This window comes from Equus przewalskii, chromosome 2 (genome assembly GCF_037783145.1).
Source record: "Equus przewalskii isolate Varuska chromosome 2, EquPr2, whole genome shotgun sequence".
Lineage (NCBI taxonomy): Eukaryota > Metazoa > Chordata > Mammalia > Perissodactyla > Equidae > Equus > Equus przewalskii.
This window is the reverse complement of record NC_091832.1, coordinates 49,501,251-49,519,311: the sequence shown is the minus strand read 5'-3', so window position 1 is coordinate 49,519,311 and position 18,061 is coordinate 49,501,251. Positions and strand designations below refer to the sequence as shown.

General features: G+C 38.3%; 1 long non-coding RNA gene across 1 annotated transcript in view; it reads left to right on the top strand.

The window, feature by feature from the left end:
• LOC139078772 (uncharacterized) overlaps positions 1 to 18,061 on the top strand; it is a 59,139-nt gene that overhangs the window by 26,671 nt on the left and 14,407 nt on the right. The window contains exon 2 of the long non-coding RNA XR_011531824.1: positions 1,560 to 1,656. This is a non-coding gene — a long non-coding RNA (uncharacterized lncRNA). The remainder of the gene's footprint in view (positions 1 to 1,559; positions 1,657 to 18,061) is intronic.

Genomic DNA, 18,061 nt, shown 5'->3' with positions numbered 1-18,061 from the left:
AGGAGAGAGTGGACCTCAGGGGCTGTTAGTGGTCTCTGCCACAGCTGTCCAGTAGGTTATTATTTCCTTTAGTGAAGAGTGAATATGTGAACAAGTGGATTGAGCTCATTAACCTAACTATTTCCTTGGGTTCTCTTTCACAATACTTGCTCAGATATTTTCTTCTCTGGGTAGAGGTCTTCAGAATTCTCTTAATATAGTTGTAAAATATCAAAAATATTCATTAAATAAAATCATCAGACCAAAGTTCCAAGAATGAAGACTTGTTATCTCATAGTTCTGTTTTCTCAAAGACAATCCTGATGGTGATGACGAAATTCATTCAAAAAGAAGAGACAAATTGCTTCCATTCCAGAATCCAGGTTTCTCACTTTTCATTCATTACTGGGGGATCTTAAGGGAGAAAAAGATATTTATTTGGTTGGCTTATTTAATGTATAAAAGGCACAAAAACACTGCGAGGTGGCTGTAGCATGATAATGTCAACAATGACCTTAGCGGTTGTTTACATGTATTTCCTCATTTTATAGGTGATGGAAATCGTAGAGACCTCCCAGCGAGTTACTTGTAGACTGAGACTTGGAACCCGGTTCCTGGCTCGGGTTCAGACCTCCCTCCCCATCACACAACCTCTCACTGATCTGGAGGCAGGTTCTCTTTCCCACACAACCGGGCTCAGTTACTAGAGTTCAGGGGATATTTCTGTCTCTTCCAAGTTATCTGAAAAAGAAGTGCATTAAAAAAAAAAGCAAACAAAAACCAAAAAAGATTGTTGAAAGCGTTTGTTTGAACTGTGCTGTAGAATCTCTTTAAAACTAAGAGAAGAACACGTGATATCTCAGGCCCAGCATATCCACCTTCCCTCATACTGGGGGATGGTCCGTCCCTTCTGTCTTTGCCAAATGCCAACCTCAGTCGCTGCCGGGCTCCCAGAGCCCTTGCTGATGTCACGTGCATGCGAAGCTGCTTCTCTCAACAGCTTCCAAGGCTTCATCTACAAACAAACATCCAGCAGGAAGACAGAGCCTATCTTTTGAATTCTCTTTCCACTTTGATACGAAAGGGCCCCATGGTATTTTATTTATTTTTGCTTTTGTTCTTTTATTTTTTTATTGTGAAACATTTCAAATATAAAAACAAGAAAAGAGAATAATATAACATTAATATACCCACTACTGAATTTAAAGGACTCAACATTCTGCCATATTTTCTTCAGATATTTTTAAGGATATAAGACGTTAGAGATATTCTCAAGGCTTGATTTCACCCCCTTCCCTTCCTCCTCTCTCTCTTGCTCCTTCCTTAGTGGTAATTAATAATATTTTGAAATCTTCTCCACTGAAGTCTTCCATATCTGTTTATTTGTTAAATTATTTATGGGTACATTATAATTGTTATTGTTATTATACATGAATTTCTTTTTACCTCTTTTGTTTTAAACTAGAGAAAGATATTTTGTTTTGTTTTAAATTTAGGATCTTCATTAGCTTCCTGTAGCTGCTGTAACAAATTATCACAAACTTTGTGGTTTGAAACAAGACGAATTTACTCTTTCACAGCTCTGGAGGCCCAAAGTCCAGAACCAAGACGGAAGCAGGGCTGCGCTCCCCACAGAGTCTCCAGGACCGAATCCTACCTTGCCTCTTTCAACTTCTGGTAGGTGCCAGCATGCCCCGGTTTGTGCCGTGTCACTCTAAGGTCCACCTCTGTTGCCTTTGTTGTCTTCTCCCCTGTTGTCAGATCTCCCTCTGCCTCCCTGCTAGAAGAACACTTGTGCTCGTATTTAGAGCCCACCCAGATAACCCAGGATAACCTCTCCGTCTCAGGGTGCTTAACTTAAAATCACATCTGCAAAGTCTTTGCCACATAAGACAATGTTCTCAGGTTCCGAGGATGCAGAGGAGGACGTCTTCGGAGGCGTTTTCAGCCTGCTACAGGGGCTATGCTGAGATTTGTAACACACAGATGCCCAGCTGTGAATTGTTCTAACAGAGCGTAGAGTTGACCACAGAAAGGACCTTGGAGGGTTTTACCCTTAGGACACTCCCCCTGCTTATTTTCATTACATGTTTTATTTCTCTTCTTTGTTTAACATAAACCCTTTTTTAATACATTCGGTAGCTAATTAAATTCTCACTTGTCAATGTACGTTACCATTGTTTCTTTTATCCTTAATGCACTTTTTTCTTGCTGACATATGATACTTTGTAGGTCTTTTAGTGAGGATCTGTGACTAATTCCCTTTATTTTTCCTTTACTCTTTAATGATTCATTTACTGAGCACAAAATCCTGTTCACTATCATATTCTTTTAACACATTAAAGTATTACCCCCTTGTCATCTACTGTAGCTGATGAGAAGTGTGCTCTGTGTCCGGTCCTTCGTGGATAAAACGCCCTTGGTTTCTGTCGTATTGTTAAATTCTGTTTAGATTTACTTCGATTCTCTAATCTTCCAATTCAAAAATTCTCTCTTCAACAGTCCATTCAAGAGTTGCATCTTCATTTAATTTTGGAAAATTCTTCCCCATTATTTCGTCAAATACTGCCTCTTCACCATTTCTTTCATTCTTTCTTCTAGAACTCCTGATACATAAGTGTTGGGTCCTTTCCTTGTATCCTCTGTGTCTTAAACCTGCTATTTAATTATCTGTCTCTTTGTGAATTTTGTGCTAAAGACAGTTTTGTGCCAAATTCTGTTTAGATTTATTTCAGTTCTCCAATCTTCAAACTCACACATCCTCTCTTCAAAGCTCCATTCAGGATTTAGGCAGAAGCAGAATTGGGGGTGTTTAAGAGCTGGGGCTCTGCTGCCAGTCTGTCTAGGTTCAGTTCCGTTTCTGTAACTCATTAGCTGACCGGGCTTGGACAACTTACTAGCTTCTCTGGACCTCACTTTCCTCATGCGGAAAATGGGGATAAGAGCGTTTACCTCATAGTGTGTGTGAATGCTGGGACAGCCACGGATGCACAGCACTTAAAGGCGGTCTTATACACGTGTTGAGGCTCACTAGAGTCACGTTGCTTTATTGACATCTAAATTTACGTCAAGAATCTTTTTAAAATAATTCTCATATCCTATCTTTAATTGCTGCCTTTAAAACTGTCTGTTATTTTTAATGCAAATTGTGTCTTCATTTATCTCTTTGAATATCATAAACATCTTTATTTTTATGTATTTTTTTATACTGCTCCATAAACTGGATTTCATCTGAAGAGAATTTGTATTCTGGTTTTTTTGGTCTATTGGCTATTTTGTAAAATGTCATGGGATTCCGGACATTTAGTAGCAGGCTCTTTTCGAGTAGGAGATTTTTCTGTTCTCTCTCTTGCTTGGGGTTTACCCTGAGCTCGCCCCTCCTGTCCGGCAGGTGTGGAGCTGCCCTCACCGGGCCTGCCAGGCCTCCAAGTAAGAGGTAGACCTTTGAATGGTAATTTGGGTTCATCCCCAGCCTGGATTGATATTGAGGGTATCAAAGACAGTGTCACAGAACTAATCCCCAGATGGTAGCTACGAGTTAAACAAAAGCAATGTGTCATATTTTATGAAATCCAGGGTGTCATTGATTGCCAGTGAGAGTGCTAAACAGTCAGCACTATTTTATGTACCACTAAGGGAAAAACCCTGCCAATTAAATCTTGCCATAATGCTGTGTTATCACACGTAATTTTTATTTTATACTTATCAAAAAGAGTTCTTTTGAGTTAGAAGTCAATTTGTGTGCGTGTGTGTGTGGAGAAGACTGGCCCTGAGCTAACGTCTGTGCCAGTCTTCCTCCATTTTATGTGGGACACAGCCACTGCATGGCTTGATGAGCTAGGTCTCTGCCTGGGATCTTAACCCCCAAACCCCAGGCCACTGAAGCGGAGTGCATGAGCTTAACCACTACACCACCAGCTGGCCCCTAGATGTCAATTTGTATTGTATATAACTCTGTACATGTGTAAAAGTCGGTGACTAAGGTGCTCCTACACCGTTGTCAGCTTTTTGGATTCACACACTGATGTTCATATCTTTTACATCACATTGGTCTTTGTGGTAATTAGAGCATGGGTGACAGAACATTTCTTAGAACATCCTCAGAATTTTCTTCATGCCTCTGACCCTCATCTGTCTTATCATCTTATCACCTGTCAGGGACCACCACATCACAAAAGACTGGTGGCCAACAGAAATTCTGGGAAACTTTCAAATTTTAGAGATATTGAAGTGTGGAAAAATGTGCATCATAGAATGATTTTTTAAAAAGTGATAATTGCCAATTTGTATTGCTATTCAAAATAAGATATTTAACAGAACCTGAGTCATTTTGAGGCAGAGTTAAAGGGGAGGCATGCTAGAATTTCCACCATTCTGCTGTAAGGAGAATCTGCTTTGCTCAAGAGCACTGGCTGAAAAACCATTTCTGCCCACTATTGTTAGTGGTGTCAGCTTGGACAAGTTAATTAGACTCTCTGCACCTCAGTGCTCTTCCCCGATGGGTTGTGAGACAGTTACAGGAGTTAATATGTGTAAAGCGCCTCGAACTGTGTGAGTTCCTGATTATCCTTCTTCCCAATCCGAGATTTCTAACTGCTCAATTCAGAGTCTTCTTCTGTTTCTAACTGCCTTTCACAGTCAGCAAGATCTCCACCCCAGCCCTGGCTTCCAGCCTGAGCTCAGCTTACACAGCCCATCCCCCAACCCCACCTTTCCCTCTGGAATAGGGCTTGTTTTTTGTCGGCTTTTCCAGGCAGGATCTCAACCCTGGTCACAGGGCCTTTTTCCAGGCGCAGAGCCTGTCCCTTAGATATCAGACCTGAAGTAGGTTCGCTCACCCGTTGCACAGCAAGCCAGTCTCTGACACTGGGTGTAGTGGAAGAAAGTAGGAATTTTATTATTGCACAGCACTGGGCAAGGAGAGAGGGCAGCTAACGGTGAAATCCCAAACTCCCCGAAAAGCTAAAAGGAAGGGTTTTTATTGGGGATTTTAGGTAGGGGAGGGGGAGCATATGGCCTTGCTGGTCAGAGCTTTCCCACCAGGCTGTGTGCGTGGCCTTGAGACTACCTGCAGAGAGAAGGAGGAGACGATAAGGAACACAGGTGGTGGTCCTTGGCCAGTTGTCTCCATGGCGGATGGTGGATTCTGGAGCCAGGGAGCCAGGGAGTGAGCAGGGAAAGAGGGCTTTGGTTTTAACACCATATATGCTGGGCTTAATGTAGTCGAACTGATATCAGGGCCGGGATCACCTTCAGCCCTGTTCCCTGCTCAGCTTCCAGCCCATAGAAATGTTTCTCTGGTTTCTGAGCTCAGCTAAGTCATTTTCACTTTCTCTTTTTATATTTTACCAGTATTAAAAGATAAACTGAGACATACTAAAATTTTTAAGTGTTCATTTGAGCGAAAATTGACTCAAATCAGTCAGTACTGAAGCAGAAGTGGTTAGAAGTGCCCCACTGACAGAAGCTGGGAAAAGACTTTTACAGAGAAAAGGTGGGAGCAAGACGAGGAAGCTGTTTAATTGGCTCTAGCTTAACCATTTGCCTTGTTTGGAAAAGACTAGTTGGCTGTTTGTGGTAGGTGGTCCTTAGGTTTTGATTTCTTAACCTTGAAGCATTTACAGGCTTATATTTTGGTTTGCTTACGTAGGCTGCTAAGGTATTAGAGCGTCTTACTATAATGGCCTTATTTTATCAATTGAACACCAGTCATTGCTATATCTTTTGATCAGAGAGGGTGATTAAAGCGTGGATTCCTTGTACCACCTTGGCTGCAGTTCCTAATTGTGTTTGTATGTATCAGTCTCCTTCATTAGGACACGTGTCTTATCCATCTTGATGTGCAGGCCGGCACCTGAAACAGAGCCTGATACATGGCGGAAGTCAACAAAAGTGATGAGAGAAATGAAACAAACATTTTTATTTCAGAACTTACCACCATTTCTTTTTCTTTTTTTTTTTATTGAGGTTATGATAGTTTACAACATTGTGAAATTTCAGTTGTACATTATTAATTGTCAGTCATCTTATAGGTGTGCTCTTTCACCTTTTTTGCTCACTCCCCATCCCACTTCTCCCTAGTAATCACTAATCTGTTCTCTTTGTCCATGTTGTTTATCTTCCACATACGAGTGAAATCATACAGTATTTGTCTTTCTCTATCTGGCTTATTTCACTTAACACAATACCCTCCAGTTCCATCCATGTTGTTGTGAATGGGACAATTTTGTCTTTTTATGGCTGAGTAGTATTCCATTGTATATATATACCATATCTTCTTTATCTATTTATCAGTCAATGGGCACTTGGGTTGCTTCCACATCTTGGCTATTGTGAATAATGCTGCAGTGAACATAGGGGTGCACAAGTCTCTTTGAGTTGCTGATTTCAAGTTCTTTGGATAGATACCCAGTAGTGGGATGCCAGGGTCATATGGTTGAGGACTGTCCACACTGTTTTCCATAGTGGCTGCACCAGTTTGCATCCCTGCCCGCAGTGTACGAGGGTTCCTTTTTCTCCACAACCTCTCCAACATTTGTTATTTTTTGTCCTGGTGATTATAGCCATTCTAATGGGTATAAAGTGATATCTTAGTGTGGTTTTGATTTCATTTCTATGATGATCAGTGATGATGAGCATCTTATCATGTGCCTATTGTCCATCCTTATATCTTCTTTGGAGAAATGTCTGTTCATATCCCTGGCCCATTTTTTCATTGAGTTGTTTGATTTTTTCTTGATGAGTTGCATAAGTTCCTTATCTATTACAGAGATTGACCCTTTGTCAGATATATGATTTGCAAATATTTTTTCCCTGTTGGTGGGTTGTCTTTTCATTTCAATACTGTTTTCCTTTGCCTTATAGAAGCACTTTAGTTTGATGAAGTCCCATTTGTTTATTCTTTGTATTGTTTCCCTTGTCCGAGAAGACAGGGTGTCTGAAAAGACCCTTTTAAGACCAACGTCAAAGAGTGTACTGCCTATATTTTCTTCTAGAAGTCCTATGGTTTCAGGGCTTACTTTCAATTCTTTGATCCATTTTAAGTTTATTTTTGTGAATGGCATAAGAGAATGATCTACTTTCATTCTTTTACATGTGGCTGTCCAGTTTTCCCAACACCTTTGTTGAAGAGATTTTCCTTTCTACATTGTATATTCTCAGCTCCTTTGTCAAAGATTAGCTGCCCATAGATGTGTGGTTTTGTTTCTGGCCTTTAAATTCTGTTTCATTGATCTGTGTGCTTGTTTTTGTACCAGTACCATGCTGTTTTGATTACCATAGCTTTGTAGTATATTTTGAAGTCAGGGATTGTGATGCCTCCAGCTTTGTTGTTTTTTCTCAGGATTTCTTTCACAATTTGGAGTCTTTTGTTCAGCACCATTTTTTAGCATTTAGTTTAGTTTAATTTGGGACACCAAGTTTCTGCTCCTGTTCTTTATTATCAAACTTAAGGTCTTGGTCATAAATTTCTGTTAGGTTTTTTAAGACAAGTATTGTTTTTTTGAAATAGTTTTAAATCTATAGAAAAGTTGCAAGAACAATATAAAGAACTCCAGCTTCCCCTTTGCTTAGATTCCCCAATTACTATATGGTCTCCATCCTCCTCCTCCACCCTCCCCCTTCTCTCTCTATGTGTCTGTATATGTGTACACACACAGACACCCCTCTTCTCTCTCTATGTGTCTGTATATGTGTACACACACAGACACCCCTCTTCTCTCTCTATGTGTCTGTATATGTGTACACACACAGACACCCCTCTTCTCTCTCTATGTGTATGTGTATGTGTACACACACAGACAACCCTCTTCTCTCTCTATGTGTCTGTATATGTATACACACACAGTCACCCCTCTTCTCTCTCTATGTGTCTGTATATGTGTACACACACAGACACCCCTCTTCTCTCTCTATGTGTCTGTATATGTGTACACACACAGACACCCCTCTTCTCTCTCTATGTGTATGTATATGTGTACACACACAGACACCCCTCTTCTCTCTCTATGTGTATGTATATGTGTACAGACACACACCCTTTTCTCTCTGTGTCTGTGTATATGTGCACACACACACACACCCCAATCTCTCTTTGTATATAAGCATATGTGTACACACACAATTACTTCTCTCTCTATGTATATGTGTACACATACACACCCTTTTCTCTCTGTGTATGTGTATATGTGTACACACACACACACTCTGACATGATGCCCCATTACCCCTAAATACTAAAGTGTGTCACTCCCAAAAACGAGGACATTCTCTTACCTCACCACCCTCTAACCCACCCAATCATAAAATCAGCATTGTGACAGTACAAGCATTCAATTGGTAGACTCTATTCAAATTTTTCTGGTTGTCTCAACTTTCCTTTTCCTTTCTGGTTCCAGATCCTATACTGTGCTATACTGTGATCCTAAACTGGTGCTGTATTTAGTTGAGATGTGTCTTAGCCCCTTTGGGCTACTATAAAAAATACCACAGACCTATGTTAAAGAAAGCAACAATAGGTCCAAGGCAAAAAGCCAGGTCTGTTGGGGTTTTCCTCATTCAAAGATGAATATACAAGAAACAAAAATATATGGACTTTGCTTAAAATTAAAAAAAAAACCTTTCAAGATTGCAGAATGCAAACATCACCCTGAAGCTATAGGAATTTCTAAAGAAGAAACTTTTAGAAAACCGTTTACTACCCTCAGCAATGTGTGAGAAGCTATGGTCTCTATTAAATAGGAAAAAATAATAAAGAACAGGCTGAGATGAAAAAAGAAGACGATGAAACAAAAAGGCAGATACATGAAGTGAAGATCTTCCCCCAAATTAGAAATTCAGCAGAATAATTTAAATACCCTTTGACGAGAATAAAGAATAAAATGACATTACAGAAAATTGAATGATTGATATAGATGAGAAATTTGAGAAATCTCTCTGTAATGTAAAGGAAGGTCACAAAGATAAAACAGTGAAGGAGACAGTCAAAATAGACACCTAAAGAAGCATGATATTACCTCAGAAATATGCATGACTCTTAGGGAGAAATCAAGACAGCAAGAACAAAAGCAGTGATGAAAGACCTACCTGAGCGCACCTTGCCTAAACTGAAATCTCTAAACGCATGCGTGTCCAAAGGAATGTGTGGACTGAAAGTACCATAGTTGAAACACAATCACTGAAAGACATCTCTATGTCTTTCCTGACCAGACTTTCAAATTATAAGAAGAAAACTGTTCTCCGGAATTCAGGAAGAGAAAGGGGCAGCTGCTTCTATAAAGGAACCACAGGTTAACAGCAACAAACAATGGGGCAGCATCCATTGAGCTCCAGTGTGAAGAAGTGCGCCTCCTCAGGTCAGACCTCATGGGGAAGAGCCACAGACATAGATGTTCATTGTATGAGGGCTGAGGAAACATTTCACATATTACTTTTCTTGAAAAAAATATTTAAAAGATATTCCATCAACTGAAGGATTAATGAAAATTAAATATTCAGGAATGGGTAGGCCATAATCTTGCCTTATTGGCTTGGGTCCCAAATTCAGAAATATAGCTTTTAAAAATCCTATTAGTGCAGATAAGAATAAGAGCCATCAATGGATGCTAAAATTAGTGTGATGAAAAACAGGATATTCACATAGCCTCAAAGCATCTACCCACAAGACAGTTATTAATTACAAAGGTAAGAACAGTAACTTTACAGAGAAGAAACCTGGCACAGGCAACATAACTGAGTGATCAAAGTTGTCAACATCAGTAATAAGACATACAGACATCATGTATCTCCTAATGTGATGCACTGGGAAGAGCACATCCCTTCTGTGGTATCCTTGCCAAATACACATAAACTCAATCAAATCAGGACAAACCCAAATCAAAGTATGTTCTACAAAACAACTGGCCAGTATGCTGTGAGTACCAAAGTTGTAGAAGACAAAGAAAGAGTAAGGAATTGTCACAGACGAGACGAAGGAGATGTGGCAATAGATACAATGTGGAATCCTGGGTTAGTTCCTAGAACCAGAAAAAAGACATTGGTGGGAAAACTAGTGAAACGTAAATAGAATCCATAGATTAGCTAACAGCATTGTATCAATGTTAATTCCCTGGTTTTGATAATAGTTACCTGGTTCCGTATATGATAATAGTTCTATTATCATTAGAAGAACTATTATCATTAGTTATAGAAGCTAATAACACCAGGGAAAACTGGGTGAAGGGAATTTGGAAACTTCCTGTCTATTTTTGCAACTTTTCTGTAAGTCTAAAATTATATCAAAATTAAAAGTTAAAAGAGAAAAAAACCTCCTAGGTAAGATGGGAAGAAACATTCTCACCCGTTCCCTAAGCCTCACCTTCCCTCTTGGCCCTGGGCGGTTAGCATGAGCCTCAAGGGTAGGATGAGGAGGGCGAAGTCACAGCTACAGAACAGAGGCTGATTACATAAGTTACATGGTAATTGTTTAAATTGTTCTTTTACATTTTAGTGAGGCCATTTTTATACAATGTATGCAATCCCGGTCATGGAAAGGGTGCACATGGGCAAACCAGTTACTCTAACTTGGCCTTAATCAAAATGTTGCATCTTATGTTTATAAAAATATCACAACTATGTTTTTAAAAATATCACAAGGAACTCTCAAAAATATTCACAGCAATTATGCCTTGACTGAAGAATGATGGGTGATTTCTATTTCATTCTTTAAACTTTTAAGTAATTTTCAACTGATGTACAATTAATGTATTTTGTGTATCTAATCAAGCCCAAATTATTTAAAACTGTTTGACACAATTGTATATATGCCGTATGATCACATGGATACACATTTGGTACAATCTAGAGAAGTAAGATTTTTCTCCCCCGACTGGTTAGGACCACTTTCCTTTGACCACTCTGACTTCTCTGTGACATGTTCGTTTTGGACAGACTGCACCATTATTGAGATCTTGCTAAGTAGAAGCAGATTTAGCAAAATATTTGATTTTGGTTTAGTGGATCTATTGTGTGGTTCATTCCAATATAGTCTAGTTGTTGCTACCTATTATGGCATAAGCATGGCACCCAGGAAAACCCCCACTGCCACCGTGCCAACCAGCCAGCATTGCACATAAAAGTGAAGGTTAGAGGTTGTATTGAGATGTGAAAGTATCTGACAAATATTTTAAAAATTCACATTGCATTATCAACAAAAATTGTGAAACTGAAAGAAACTTTTGTAATAATCAATAATGAAGAACAAGCTCATTCATACTAGAGAAAAGAATATATAATCTTTTCTATTTTACTTCTATTCTCTATTATCAAAATCATTGTCATATGAAGAGGCAATCCAAGTATGCAGCCAAAAAGTTTTAAAAAGGTAGGAAAAAGATATTATAGAATGTATCAGGCAGTTAGTTGATAAAATTATACTATTTCTTTGGATTTTGTAATATTTTTAAAATTTGTAATTCATTATGATTTTTTCATTCTAAATATGTTTACATATTCTTTTTTAAAGAGCTCCCTTCCCTAATCTTCTAAGCTCAGGCCTCCAAAACTGGATCTGTGTGTGAGTGTACAGTCTCCCGCCTCTGAGGCTATTTCCATATTTAAGGAGTGTTAAGTAAGATGTTCATACTTTAACTCTTAATAGATTAACAGAGATTAGCACCAGAGTTAATAGTTCCGAGACACTAAGGCAAAGAATGAGAATGACGAATTTAGTGGAGCACAGAGGAATAAGATTGAATCAGAAGTATTAATTTGTGGTACTTAGTGTGCATGGCTTGCTTCACACATACCAAAGACTATTTGCGCCTACTTTAAACACAATTAATTTTTAATTTACTAATATAAAAATTTAAAAATCCTGGTTCTCTTTAAACCTTGTTGAACACAAGCTTAAAGTTCATTTTTCTTTATTGTATTTATAAATACAGTGAATTTTAACAATTAAGGAAGCTTTTGACTACCATTTAATCAGTTTATTCTGAACAAAATATGCTAAATAATTAACCCTATTTACAACTTATTTATACTTTTACAAACATTTTACACTGCTTTTACAAGTGTAATATATTTGATTTCTTTTGAAGCACTTGGAATGCCTAACATCAAAAGCAAAACCTGTTTTACCTAGCCACTCTCCTAAATCTAAATAAATTAAAAAAATAGCGAATCCTAGATTCCCTTAAACATTCCAACATTGTTTACAAACTTATTCTCTTATCACTCTCACCTAAAAACTCAGGCCCAAAATAAATTATTTAATTACACATTTTAAATTGGAATCACAAAGTTAATCTGTCAGATACATGAATATGACAGATTTTCTCAAACATAGCACCAAATATATAAATTGTTCCTAAACTTAGCCCCAAGTTATTACCGAATATTTGATTCATTTTATTACCTGTCTATGTACAATTCTAAGCCTTGCCAGGATTAAGTTTTACTGTCTGTCCTAGTCATATTGGGGTTGCTGTCTCTAGGACCTGAGGTGTTTATCAGTCATAGACCTTGAGCCAGGAAGAGACCTGATGTGGCAGATGGTCTTTCAAGATGGCGCCCTCAATGGACCATGCCTCTGGGAATCCACATCTCCTCAAAATTTCTGACTTCCTTGTAATCAATGGAATGTGACAGAAATGAAGTCTTGTTGCTCCACCCAATCTCTTTTAATGTTCACTCTGAAGGAAGCCAGTTGCTATGTAAGAAGTTTAACGACCTCGAGTCCACTACGCCATGGAAAAGCCCAAACTAGCAGGTGTCATGTCTGGATAGAGAGAGATACACCTGGCCAGTGCCAGCTGTCCCAGCCTACTACCATTCAGATCATGCCAGCTGTGGCCCCAGATATTGTGCTTCTGAATCAAATCATCCCTAGGGAACCCATCTGAACTCCTGGACAACGAAATTGTGAAATATAAAAATAACAAGTTGTTTTAAGCTACTAAATTTTAAGGTAGTTTGTTACACAACAATAGATAACAGAACACCTACAAGGTGATTGGGTCACTACAGACATACTGAGCCCCTTTTTATGGTTTTTATAACATAGGATTCCAGGTGCATCCCTTTTAATTAGGATTCCATTATCCCAGTTTATACTATTCCTGAAATCTTCCATTTGATTTGAGTCAGTCAGTGCCCAGCCTGAAGGTTATAGCAGCTTCCTTTACAGCTTCGTTGGATCTTGCTTTCTTTGTTTGTTTATTTTCTTTTAGTCTGAACTAAAACTTTCAAAGAAATTAAATGACATCTGATTGGATTCTGCATCTCTTTCTTTGTCACATCCCAAAGCCACAGCATTAAAATCAATTAATGAAAAGGAGACTTATGCCTCTGACAGTGTGTGGAGTCCCCTCTGTCAGCAGTTCGGGGCGGATGTCCCTGAGGCAGACAGTATTTGCCTCCACTCCTACCCATTGCTGTCATGAGACCAGGCGTCTGGAGAGCAACTTTGCTCAGAAGGCACTAGAGCTAACAGCGCTTGGATACTTTAAGCTTGTTAGGGTTTGAGACCTACGGAGGACATTATAGGCTTCAAGATATGCTGAGAGAGTTGCAAAATCAAAAAGGAAAAACATTTAATTAAATGTTGATAAATATGTGTTAACTTCATTAAACATTGAATTTAGTACTTGTAAAAATTTTACTATATTTAAATATAATTCATTGTTAGATTTTATTTTCACTTTACAAGAATTTCTGAGAATGCAAAATGAATGTCAAAACATCAGTTTTGTGATTTATAGTGATAAAGTAAATTACTCACAAAAAATAAAAGAATATAAATATGCTTTAAATTGTAAATGAAAAATTACATTTAATGTGGATTAAGGGTACATCGTGATAGTTTCATGATGTAGGTTAGGAGTTCCACAAATAGGAGTACGAACTATCTGTTAGGTCCTAACACGGTTTTGAGGAACTAGCCAGTTTACTTTAAAAACATCCCAGGTCCATTTTACACACACAGTTACTGTCCTTTCAGCCTGCTCAGTTGTCCTGGGCTGTGTGCTAGACTTTCACTACATCTCTTACAGAATTAGATCCTAAATGATCCTGCAGCAATTTGGTTCCACCCTTAGGCAATTAGTATACTACTGCCAGTTTTCAAAATAAGTCACAGACAAACGAAATGATTTACCCCTATGGTTCACAACTAGTAAACAGAAGAGGAACCAAACCTGGAACCTGTGTCTCCTGACTCCAACATTCTTTCTCCCCTGATTTTTCCCTTCAAAACTCCTTGTAACATTGAAAAACACTGTTGGTAGCAGGAAAGCTACACCATGCAATTGCCCCCTTCTGCTGGAACATGGCTCTACAACAATTAGCCAAGAAATCACTCTTAGAATTGTGCTTTGAAAAAAAATGGAGAAGAATAAGAAAGGCTACGCAGGAAAGGGAGAACAGAAGAGTGTGAGTGAGGAAGCACAAATGATAACAAAAACCAAAACCCAAAAGTACTTCATAATGTTGTCCTGGGCTGGCACTCTTGCTAACATCCATCCTAGATGGGGTTCCAGTCAGAGGTTGGAGTGTAGAAGCCAGAACAGTTTTCTGTGCTCGCATCCTGGGGAGCAGGGGACAAGGGCAGAATATTAGAGACAGACTTAATTGTCTTTGGGAAACATGTTTTTTCTCCTTCAAATCAAACCCAGTTCCCAGAAAAGAATCTGCTCTTGGTCACTTACACAACCCCAGTCAGTAAATGACCTCCCCAAGGGGCCTATGCATTTCAGCTGTCTTATCTTGGCTGCAGGAAGTAGAAGTGAATTTTGACCCACTGTTACTAATTGTGTAGGACTTCATGTCATGTCTTTCTGTGTACTTACATTCCCCTGCTTTGGTGTTGAGATTTGACCTCAATTTTCCTTCCCACTAAATTCTTTATTGAAAAACATTTATATTTTAAGGTACATCAGAATCTTTTGTTGCTGGACAGAGTATAATTTATTAAATTGAGAAATAACTATGTCCCCAGCAGCTAAGAACTGTTTATTTTCCCTAAGGTGCTTCCTCTTCTTAAATTACACCATTTAGTCCTACAGTCCTGGCCTGTTCCACTAACAGAGGGAGCTGTCTTGCCCTTACCACTCCCAACGAGGCTGCAGAAACCCCTCACCCATAGGAAGTCTTTTCTGGAGCTCTAAGCAAAGGACAAAACCCCCAGATGGTCCATGTGCTTGGAAACTTAGAGAAAATCAAGCCACGAAGCAGGGGAATGAGAAACAAGCCCCTCAAAGAACTTAAAGGCAAACAAAAGTCTTCTCCCTTTCAGTCGCTTTGACAGGGAAAACTGAAACAATACCGAATATCAAGAGGTTGATTTACTTTGCCTTCACGTTAATTCTCTGATGGTTCTGCCAACTCTCCCTTCAGTCCTTCCCCTGATGTTGAGAGTGTGCCCTTGATTGCTCCGCCTGTCCAATACTGGTCCTGGGTCCAGCACTCAAGCATTCCTGCAGGAGACTCTCTCTAGTCCGCTCAGTGTCTTTCTTCAGGGATGAATATTCAAATTAGACAATGTTAAATTATTATTTTTAACAAATAACTTATTCATACGTAAAAATTTTAAAGGTGCATAAGGGAAGCCAGTGCAGAGGCAGTCTCCCACCCCTGTCCCTCAGGAGCCCAGCCCCTGGCCCAGAAGAGTTACTGTTACTAGTTTCTGAGAGTCCTAGCAGAAATGGGCAATGCATTTAAAAACTTATAGGATTCTGAACATTCCCCACAGACACGTAGTGACAAACATGCTGTTCTGTAATTATTTCACTTAACGTATTTTCGGAGAGCTTCCCAAATCAGTACATGTGAAGGTGCTTTGAAATGACAATGTACTGCATATAGGGACACAGCATAACTTATTTAACTCTTCACTGTATTAAATTTATTTTCAATATTTGTTATTACAAATAATGCTGTAATTAATATCTGTGTGCATCTTTCATTTCACACACAAAAAATTTATAGTAGGGTAAAAACTTAGAAGTATTGCGAGGCCGAAGAGCGTATCAACTTTTAATTCCGAAAGATCAACTTTCCTGTTCAATTTCCCTCCAGTGCGATTGTATCCATATATCTTCCCACGTGAAGTGGGAGAGATTCAGTGCCCCACACTCTCGCTGGCGCTGTTGTTTTTTTAAAGAAAAGTCACCTCGTTGTTTAGTTTGTGTTTCATTTATGACTGGGTCTGAGGTTGCATATCGTTTCATAAATTTTAAAGCCAATCATGTTTCTTAACTTGCAAGTATCTGGTCATTTCTTGCCCACTTTTCTGATAATTTACTAGACTCTCCAGTATTGATTTGTGATGCTAAGAAAATTAACTCTGTGATTTTTGACTTGACGTTTTCTTGCCACAAAGAACTGCTTTAATCTCATGTGGTTGCATTTTTGAATCTTTTTTCTTTTTTTTAATGGCTTCTAGATTCTGTAGGCATTGCTTAGAAATGCCTTACCAAAACCAAGAACATTTAAAGAAAAATTCTCCCATATTTTCTATTAGTATTTTTATGGTTTAATATTTTCATGCTTATATTTTTAAACTGTATGCAATTTTAGATTTCAACTTGTTTGTACATATGAAGGCTATAAACTTTTGGCATATTAATTTCACCCCCAGCCAACATATTGAATTTTGTATTAAGTATAATAAAATTTCAGTTGATTATGTTAGGGTTTTCAGATACATAATCTTATCTTCATATGATCATAATTTTCTCTTCCTTGCTAAGGTTTATATAAGCTTTTTCTATGTAATTATTTTATTGAGATCATATTGGTTTCTAACATTGTGTAATTTCAGGTGTACATTACTATGTTTCAGTTTCTGTATAGACGGTATCGTGCTCACCACCAATAGTCTAATTTTCATCCGTCACCATATATATTTGCCCCTTTACTCCTTTCACCCTCCCTCCTACTGCCTTCTCCTCTGGTAACCACTAATCTCGTCTCCTTATCTATGTGTTTGTTTATCTTCTACATATCAGTGAAATAATACAGTGTTTGTCTTTCTCTGTCTGGCTTATTTTGCTTAGCATAATATCCTCAAAGTCCATCCATTTTGTCACAAATGGCAAATCTTTTCTTTTTTATGGCTGAGCAATATTCCATTGTGTATATATGTATATGTGCGTGTATATATATACACGCACATATGTATATATACCCCACATCTTCTTTATCTATTCATCCATTGATGGGCACTTGGCTTGCTTTCACATCTTGGTTATTGTGAATAATGCTGCAATGAATATAGGGATGTATTAATCTCTTTGAGTTGTTGATCTCATGTTCTGTGGATAAATTCCGAGTAGTTGGATAGCTGGATTGTATGGTATTTCTATTTTAAATTTTTTGAGAAATTTCCATATTGTTTTCCACAGTGTCTGTACCAGTTTGCATTCCCACTAGCAATGTATAAGGGTTCCCTTTTCTCCACATCCTCTCCAATGCTTCTTATTTCTTGTCTTGTTGGTTATAGCCATTCTGATGGGTGTGAGATGATATCTTAATGTAGTTTTGATTTGCATTTCCCTGATGATTAGTGATGTTGAGCAGGTTTTAATGTGTCTGTTGGCCATCTGTATGTCTTCTCTGGAAAAATATCTGTTCATACCCTTTGCCCATTTTTTGATCAGGTTGTTTGTTTTCTTGCTGTTGAGCTGTATGAGTTCTTTATATATTTTGGAAATTAACCCCTTCTTGGATATATGATTTGCAAATATTTTCTCCTAAATGGTAGATTCTCTTCTCATTTTGTTCACGATTTCCTTTGCCCTGCAGAAGCTTTCTAGTCTGATGTAGTCCCATTTGTTTACTTTTTCTTTTGCTTCCCTTGCCTGAGTAGACATGGTATTCAAAAAGACGCTGCTAAGACTGATATCAAGGAGTGTACTGCCTGTATTTTCTTCTAGGATTTTTACAGTTTCAGGTCATACATTCAAGTCTTTAATCCATTTTGAGTTAATTTTTGTGTATGGTATAAGATAATGGCCTACTTTCAGTCTTTTGAATATGGCTGTCCATTTTTCTCAACGTCATTTATTGAAGAGATTTTCCTTTCTCCGTTGTATGCTCTTGACTC